The 9,850-nt window shown below is 39.1% G+C and overlaps 1 protein-coding gene across 1 annotated transcript in view; it reads right to left on the bottom strand.

Annotated features, from left to right (window-relative positions):
• LOC106870076 (sialin) overlaps window positions 1–9,850 on the bottom strand; it is a 151,859-nt gene that overhangs the window by 138,552 nt on the left and 3,457 nt on the right. Inside the window, exon 2 of the mRNA XM_014916053.2 lies at window positions 3,421–3,491. The gene's annotated coding sequence lies outside the window, so the exon portion shown is untranslated. The remainder of the gene's footprint in view (window positions 1–3,420; window positions 3,492–9,850) is intronic.

Raw genomic sequence — 9,850 nt, 5'->3', positions numbered from 1 at the left:
ATATATATAAATGCATATGTAGCTTATGTCTGTGTTCGACTGTCTCACATTCTCTCTCTTTTTCTCTCTCACTCTCTACCTGTCTATCAGTAATGTCAGTTTCTCTTCCACCTGTATCTACCCAACCCACGCACACACACATGCACACCCACAACCACTCACCTCCACACATGCGCACGCGCGCACACACACACACATACTCTCTCTCACTCCCTCAAATTCGTACACACTCTCTCTCTCTACCTGTCTGTCTGTCTGTCCTCCTTCCCCCTCCCACCTCTACCACCACCCCTACCGCCCACCTATACATCACTAATTACCATTATTGTGTAATGTCTTTTATTGGCAAACAGCTCTCTCACCATGTTGCTTGTTTTTGTTGTTTGTAGCATTGGCGTTGTTGTCGGTGGTGCTGGTTGGGGTGGTAGTGGTGGTGGTATTGATAATGGTAGCATTGGTAGAGTAGTTACTGGTGTTGGTGGTAGTATTGCTGTTTTTGTTGCTGGTAGTGATAGTATTGGTGCTGCTGCTAATGTTGTAATTGTTGGTGGTGGTGGTGGTGATGGTGATGATAGTGGTGGTGGTGGTGGTTGTGGTGGTGGTTGTGGTGGTGGTGGTGGAAGTGGAGGTAGTGATGATGGTGGTGCTAGTGGTGGTGGTGGTGATGGAAGTGGTGGTGGTGGAAGTGGTGGTGTTGATGGTGGTGGCAGTGGTGGTGGTGATGGTGGCAGTGGTGATTTAAGTTTGAATCAGGTGGTAGTGGAATCAGAGATGCCATATTTCTAGCGAGACAACCCACAAAAAAGAAATTCCGAACGAAGAACAAAACCATTCTATCTAGAACTTATTGATCTGGACAAAGTATTTGACAAGGTGCCATTCTGTAGTCTGGGTCATGTGACACTGTTCAGGATTGGCAGGGTAGGACTAAAGACAGACGATTTATACAAACCGTTTAAACCATATTTGGAGAGACACGAACATCACCATGCAACGCTGGGCCTAATTCTTGCACGGATTCACACATCTTATCTTCCTATTCTCATATGACTTAGTGGTTAGGGCATTCAGCTCATGATAATAACGTTGTGAGTTCAATTCCCAGCAGTGTGTTGTGTCCTTGAGCAAGACACTTTATTTCACGTTGCTCCAGTCCACTCAGCTGGTACAAATGAGTTGTACCTGTAATTCACAAGGGCCGGCCTTGTTGCATTCTGCGTCACACTGAATCTCCCTGAAGATTATATTAAAGGTACTCGTGTCTGTGGAGTACTCAGCCACTTGCAATTTAATTTCATGAGCAGGCTGTTCCATTGATTGGATCAATAGGAACCGATGGAGAGCCAGTTATACACATGTACTCCCAGCAGAAGTACAGAGGAAGATGCCAGTGCTGCCTGACTGGCTCCCATGCAGCTGGCACATAAAAAGCACCAGTCAAGTGTGATCGATGGCAGTACTGCCTGACTGGCCCTTGTGCCAGTGGCATGTAAAAGGCACCCACTACACTCTCGGAGTGGTTGGCGTTAGGAAGGGCATCCAGCTGTAGAAACCTTGCCAGATCAAATTGGAGCCTGGTGCAGCCTTCTGGCTTACCAGTCCTCAGTCAAACTGTCCAACTCATGCCAGCATGGAAAGCAGACGTTAAACGATGATGATGATGATTTAACGTCCTTTTTCCATACTGACAGCATGGGTTGGATGCTTTGATAGGAGCTGACAAGACCAGGATTCACACCAGGCTGTGATTGTCTGTTCAGACATGGTTTCTATGGCTGGATACCCTTCCTAATGCCCACCACTATACAAAGCATTCTGGATACTCTTTTATATGGCACCAGCACCAGTGTTTTTCACGTGACACCTGTGCCAGCACCAATGAGTTATATGTGGCCCCGTCACCAGTGCCTTTTATGTGGCACCAGTATTGGATACTTTTTACTTGACATCAGCACAGTAACAGCTTAGATATTTTGTACTTGGGCCACATGTGGACTCGTGAAACCATCTACAACCCTATCCAGCTTCACATTGGCCCTCGTGAAGATTTTGAAACGACAGTGAAGGGGAAAAAAAAGCTGAGATGGAATATAGTATGCTGGCCTTGTAACAAGATCTGTAGATTTTGCAGAGACTGTTTTTTAAGAAACTAAAGAGAGAGGGGGAAAAAAGGAGATGTAGATGCAGACAGAGGGAAAAAATGGATAAACATTGACAAGGAATGGATATTGAAATCCTAAAATGGAAAGCCACAATTCTGGCACGTTGCCATGACTAATGGAGTAGTCTGGTGTTCAGCATGTCACTACTTTAACTCGGTTGGAAGTCTGTTGCTCCCATTGAGTAGCATTGTTAGTAGTGAGAGTACATTGAAGTAGAGGTTCATCAAACATCTCTTTCTCTCTCTCTCTCTCTCTCTCTCTCTCTCACTCTCTCTCACTTTCTCTCTCTCACTCTCTCTTGCCTTGTCTCTCTATCTTTCTCTGTTCCTTTCTCTCCCTCTCTCTCTCACTCTCTGTTCCACTTTCTCTTGCCTTGTCTCTCTTTCTTTCTCTGTTCCTTTCTCTCTCTCAGTGTCCCTCTCTCTCAGTGTCCCTCTCTCTGTGTTTCACTCTCTCTCTCTCTCTCTGTTCCTTTCTCTCGCTGTTCCTTTCTCTCTCTGTTCCTTTCTCTCTCTGTTCCTTTCTCTCTCTGTTCCTTTCTCTCTCTGTTCCTTTCTCTCTCTCTCTGTCCCTCTTTCTCAGTGTCCCTCTCTCTGTATTTCACTCACTTGCTCTCTCTCTATGTGTTGCTGTCTTTATCACTCTGTCTCTGTCTTAATGCTTGTCTGTTTATCTGTCTGTCTGTCTGTCAAACATTAGCAACACTTCCTCAGATCTGCATCAAAGGTATGCTCTTACATTGTGCATCCGCCACATATATTAATATATATATATATATATATATATATATGTGTGTGTGTGTGTATATATATATATATATATATATAGACAGATAGATAGATAGATAGATAGATAAATGGATATATAGAAAGATGGGTTGTCAAGGTCATAATAGTGTTAGATAGAATGCCGTGCTGCATTCCAGTCACTAATGCTTTGAGTTCAATACCTGCTAAGTTCTTAATTACCTTTCATCCTTTTAGGTTCAATAAAGTAGCAGTGATCCTACTGGAACCATTTTCTTGTCTCCCTCTCCTTTCCCCCTTCTCCTTCACTCCCCCTCTTTCTTCCTCTCTCTCTCTTTCCCTGGACTCCAGAGAAATTCAGCTGAAGTAGACCTGGAAAAGGAATGGCTCTGTCTGGTTTATTTAAAATGTCAAAGGCAAGTTGTATATCTAGACAGGACCCCTATAACTCCACTAGGAGTTGAGAACTCAAGTTATACATGTGAAAAAAACAAACATTATAAGTGACTTACCTCACCTTCCCTTTTACAATAGTAATTGCAGTTAAACCCTGTGATTGGTTAATGAAACTTCATATCAGCATCTTTATAATAATAATACAAAAAGTGTTTTAATTATACATGAATAGATTTTGTATTACATTATTATACAATGTTACAACATTAATATTATAATTAGAATAACATTTTTATATCCTGATAAAAATCATAAAATATAGCCATGATATTTTAGAGTCGCATTATCAATACATCATTAAACTCCAATACATTATTACAGTGCAATAAATATTGATGGAATGAACGTGCATGTAGATACTGAATTGGCTAAAACAACAGTTAAGGATATTTTAAATAGCAAACAGTAAGGAAGCATGAATTTTACAAGTGATTTATAATTTAATTGATCTCAACAGCTGTTTCAATAGAATAAATACATTGCCATTTATGTAATTGCATAATTGATATATAAAATTAATTAAAATGTGACTGTTACCCATCTCATCAGAAGAAACACCATTGAGATAGCTGTGGAAAGTAAATTATGAGGCATATGTAAAATTTATACCTTTCTACTGTTTACTATTTGAAATAGAAAAATAAAAAAATAAAAAAGTCAGTTATATAAAAGAGATTTTTAACCTTTTATTAAGAGATATTATATTGTATGTGATAATGGATAGTAAATGATATCATATACTCAGCAAAAGATTCGAAAATAAATTTTTTTAAAAAATAATTGAAATATATAAAATAGTATTAAAAATATTTATTTATTTCCTAAAAAATATAATATCATTGTCTGATAAAGCAATATCCTTTTTATCCATTTTTATCTGCTTAGCAGGAAATTAAATTAAAAGTACAAAAGAATATCAGGAAAACTTCACTATGGCAATCAATAAATAAAGATATCGAAACTGAAGAGAGAGCCTCTACATGTTCTTTGTTTGATAACGATAGGAGTCAAAACTCCCTCAAATCACAATCTGCTATTTTTAAAAATGAACAAAGCAAGGCTACATTTGAAAGTGTATTCCTAGATAGACTATACCTGAAGAGTTGACAGAATGATGGTGACTTAAACAATATGAAGGACACATTAAAGAATCAAGTCTTTGATATGCTGTAATGAATGCAAACAGTTCTTGAGAAGACCAACGTTTTATAGAAATCTCACACCATATTTCATCTGCAAAATCTTTCCATGATGTTCTTTTCTCTTGGATCCCTTCAGACAAACCTTTGTTTAAATGTGAAAAACAAAAAAAACCCAAATTCTTCTATTTGGGGTAGTGAGTATAGACAAAGTGAGGGGAAAATAAATCACATATTTTAGTATATGAATTCGTGAACTTCATTTACATTGGTTGGGATTACAAAGGATTCCCTAAGATGCATTAGCTCGGCTAAGTGGAACTATCAGCAATCATGTGAAGCCCCAACTCTGAATGAATCATCATCATCATCGTCGTCATCATCGTTTAACAGCCACTTTCCATGCTGGCATGGGTGGATGGTTTGATTGAAAGTCTGGCAAGACAGAAGGCTGCACCAGGCTCCAAATGTTATATATATTTTAAGAGTATTTATTCTTTTATTCTTTTACTTGTTTCAGTCATTTGACTGTGGCCATGCTGGAGCACCGCCTTTAGCTGAACAAATTGACCCCAGGACTTAGTCTTTTGTAAGCCTAATATTTATTCTATTGGCCTCTTTTTGCCAAACTGCAACATGACGGGGACGTAAACAACCAAATACCAGTTGTCAAGCGATGGTGGAGGGACAAATACAGATAAAAATAACAAGTACACACACACACACACATACGACGGGCTTCTTTCAGTTTCCGTCTACCAAATCCACTCACAAGGCTTTGGTTGGCCCGAGGCTATAGTAGAAGACACTTGCCCAAGGTGCCATGCAGTGGGACTGAACCAGGAATCATGTGGTTGGGAAGCAAGCTTCTTACCACACAGCCACTCCTGTATATATATTTGAAAATTAAAAAAAGAAAATATCATTCTTTGTTATAAAAATGCTCAAGTGCTTGAATCTGACCCTATGGCTGTGTATTTGACACCACTGCTCTCAACCTTATCTGGTTTAATAATAATTATAACTGAAAGTGATATAAAACAGCAATAAACATGTCATACAAAACATCTGTTTACAGTAAAATAAAGTTAAAATTTGTGTATAGAATATGAAAGCTTGTCAGAACAGATTTGAATCTGCTCCACATGACAGTTGACAAATGATAACATGAATAAAAGTAAAGCTTTACATCTGAGTATAAAATATTGGGTCATCTTTTTATGTCACATAATTAAAATAAGCAATTTATCAAAAAGTGAAATCAAGAATAAACACACTTTTGCAGAAACTGTAAGCAGAAATTATTTACAGTTTGTGTATTTGGCCAGATAATCATTCACCTGGTATTGAGGTTAGCTGAACGAAGAATTCCATAAGAAGTAGAGATTGCAGTTCTATATTTAAGAGATGAGGAATTGTATACATTATTTACATTATTTACATTTGACGGGTGTTTGTCTTCATCTTGTTTGTTGTTAACACAATGTTTTGGCTGATATACCCCTCCAGCCTTCATCAGGTGTCTTGGGGAAATTTCCAACCTAGGTCCTCATTCCTAAGATATCTTTCAATGCTACTAAACCCAAGATTTCGAGTTCTATTCCAGGCAGTGACCTGCATGATAATAATAATAATAATAATAATAATAATAATAATAATAATAATAATAATAACATCGAAAAATACCTTAGGAATGAGAACCCAGGTTCGAAATTTCCCCAAGACACCTGATGAAGGCTGAAGGGTGTATCAGCCGAAACATTGTGTTAACAACAAACAAGATGAGGAGAAATATCCGTCAAATGTAAATTATGTAAATGAAGTAGAGATTCTGTTAATGAAAAAGGGATCGAATAATGTGTAACTTAGTGCAAATACAATACACTACATTCAAAAATATAGATATAATGTATGTATATATCTATATATATGTATGTATATGTATGTATATCTACCTATCTCTTTTAATCTTTACTCTTTTACTTGTTTCAGTCATTTGACTGCAGCCATGCTAGAGCAACACCTTTAGTCGAACGAATTGACCCCAGGATTTATTCTTTGTAAGCCTAGTATTTATTCTATTGGTATCTTTTGCTGAACCACTAAGTTACAGTGATGTAAATATGCCAGCATCGGTTGTCAGGCGATAGTAGGGGACAAACACAGATAAACAAACATATACATATACATATGCGTGTGTGTATGTGTGTGTGTGTATGTATGTATATTTATATATGGCGGGCTTCCTTAAGTTTCTTATTTCTTTATTGCCCACAAGGGGCTAAACATAGAGGGGACAAACAAGGACAGACAAAGGGATTAAGTCGATTACATCGATCCCAGTGTGTAACTGGTACTTAATTTATCGACCCCCGAAAGGACGAAAGGCAACGTCGACCTCGGCGGAATTTGAACTCAGAACGTAAAGACAGATGAAATACCGCTAAGCATTTGCGTGCTAACGATTCTGCCAGCTCGCCGCCTTCTTTCAGTTTCTGTCTACCAAATCCATCCACAGGTTTTTCGTTGGCCTGGGGCTATATAGTAGAAGTCACTTGTCCAAGGTACCACGCAAACTTCTTACCACAGATGTAAGCTGCAATGGCTTGAAGCTTGTAACAATAGTTTAAGCAACAATGGTGCAGAGGGTTTGTTAATGCTGCAGAGACCAAGGGATGTGTATCCATGAGCAACAATAGCCCACAGCTTATGGTTTGTGGCTCTTAACAATAGTTTAAGAAGCAACAGCTTGTAAATGTAAGCTGCGATGGTTTCCAATGGTTTTGTGGCTTGTAACAATAGCTTAAGTTTCAATGGCTTCTAACTGTTATCTGTAATGGCCTGTAACTGTAATAATTGTGGAAATTGCCAAAGCTTGCAAATGTAAATTGTGCATCTGTTCATGCTTCGGTGTTCATGCAGCATGTTGACGATTTATTATTATTTTCTGGGGGCTTTTTTGTGTGTAGTCAAGTAGGAAGGGACATGCCCACAAATGAGACTGGATGGTGGTTAGAAAGAAGATATGTCTAATTCAAATACTTGAAACTGAGTAGACTTCATTGAAGGCAACTGAAGACCAGATCATCATCATCATCATCATCATTGTCATTCAACGTCCGCTTTCCATGCTGGCATGGGTTGGACGATTTGACTGAGAATTGACAAGCCAGGAGGCTGCACCAGGCTCCAATCTGATTTGGGAAGGCTTCTACAGCTGGATGCCCTTCCTAACACCAACCACTCTGAGAGCGTAGTGGGTGCTTTTTATGTACCACCAACACAGGTGCCAGTCAGGCAGCACTGGTATCAGCCATGCTTGAATGGTGCTTTATACGTGCCACTGTCGCGGGTGCCAGTCAGGTGGCATTGAGATTGGTCACACTTGAATGGTGTTTTTTATGTGCCAGTCAGGTGGCACTGGCATTGATCATGCTTGAATGGTGCTTTTTACGTGCCAGTGAGGCAGCCCTGGTATTGGCCACAGCTACCAGATAATGGTGTTAAACCTGGGAATGGTTTAGCCCTTTAGCATTTAAACCAGCCATATCAAGCCAAACTGTTCTTCCTGTTTTATCCTCAAATTGGCCAGTTCTGACCTCTCTCACTCACCCTACAATGTCATTTTAAAACTAAACAATCACATCACTGAAATGTTGAAACTATGAGATAATGGATAATCAACTGAAAACAATGTGAATAAATGAGTATCACATTTAAAATAATAATCTGAATGCTAAAGGGTTAAGCAACCCACACAATTCCCAATGCTGAGAACTGGAGCAAATACCACAAGGTATCTTGTCCCTACACCCTAACAATTCCACCAGTCCACTATCTGAGACTATCATTTTTTTATTGCCCCCAGAAGGAATAAAAGTAAAGTTGGTCACAGCTGGATTTGAACTGAGAACACAAAAAACTTCAACAAATTTTGTTTGATGCTCCAACGACTCTCCTGATTTGCCGCCCACTATGGACATAAAGAATGGGAAAGGTCAATAATATTAAAGCTTTAATTTTCCAGTTATCTGTTTAATCCTTGATTCGAGCTAGATGCAAAGATATGAAAGGGGATTGTGCCATTTACGTCTTAATGTTACGTCACCCAGATTTAACGGCCATTTACATGCCTGGCATTTTAATATTATCAGAGATTGCTGTTTGCTTTTGTCTTCGTTTAAGTAATTAATTCATTTTAATAATTAATTTCATTAAGCTGCTCCACTGTAAAATCAGTAAAGCAAAAGATAAAATGCTTTAACTACACTCTTTTATAATGTAGTCAATGGGAAGAATCAGTAAAGCATTGGACAAAATACATTATGATATTTGCTTTCAGTCTGTGACCTCAGGGTTCAAATCTCACAGAAGTCAACTTTGTTTTACATCCTTCCAGGAGCCAATAAAAAAAAAAAAAGCTGTAGTTTAGCAGCCGCCTTTCCCGTGCCAACATCACATCCTGGATGATTCACTGGGTTGAGGGTCCTACCTCAAAGCATGAAAATATTTGACAGTTACCCAGGACCTTACGATTCTAGAACCTCAGTTCTAATCTATGTTTGCTGGTGTCAATAAATAAATAAATAAATAAATATTTTAGGGTCCGTTGGATTACTTTGCCCAGGAGTCACTAGGCCAAGGGGTCCACTGCTAATGTATGCATGCTGTCTATTATAGGCCATAGTGCATTGCTTTGCCAGTTGGCCTTAGGGTCTAGAAGCTCAGTGCTAATGTATGAATGCTGTGGTTTCTGTTGATGAACAAATGCTGCAAACCTACTGGGCTGCTTTGCCCAAAGGTCACAAAAGTCAAGGGGCCTGTGGCCATGCAGGGGCTCCTGTCAATAAATGTTATATTAAATATCCTAGTGCATTGCTTTGTCAATTGGCCCTCAGGTCTTGGAGCCCAGTGCCAACGGGCATACAGTATGGCCTGCTGTCAATAAATTAATACTATCAGCCCTTTATTTTGCCCAGGGTCTTATGACATCATTTAAACAGTTTTACCAAGGAGGTGTCTATGTATCTGCCTTTGACTACATAGACACCTAAAACAATTTACAAAGGATTAAGGTGGCGCACTGGCAGAAATGTTAGCACGCCGAGCAAAATGCTTAGCAGTATTTTGCCTGTCTTTGTGTTCTGAGTTCAAATTCTACCGAGATTGACGTTGCCTTTCATCCTTTCAAAGTTGATAAATTAAGTACCAGTTGTGCACTGGGGTCGATCTAATCAATTGCCCCCTCCCCCCAAAATTTCAGGCCTTGTGCCTAGAGTAGAAAAGAATTTACAAAAGCTTAATCCATGCTACCCTGTCACACTCAGTTCCAAGTGATGACCCCCCC

The sequence above is a fragment of the Octopus bimaculoides genome, chromosome 20 (genome assembly GCF_001194135.2).
Source record: "Octopus bimaculoides isolate UCB-OBI-ISO-001 chromosome 20, ASM119413v2, whole genome shotgun sequence".
Taxonomy (NCBI): Eukaryota; Metazoa; Mollusca; class Cephalopoda; order Octopoda; family Octopodidae; genus Octopus; species Octopus bimaculoides.
This window is presented reverse-complemented; position numbering and strand designations above follow the sequence as displayed.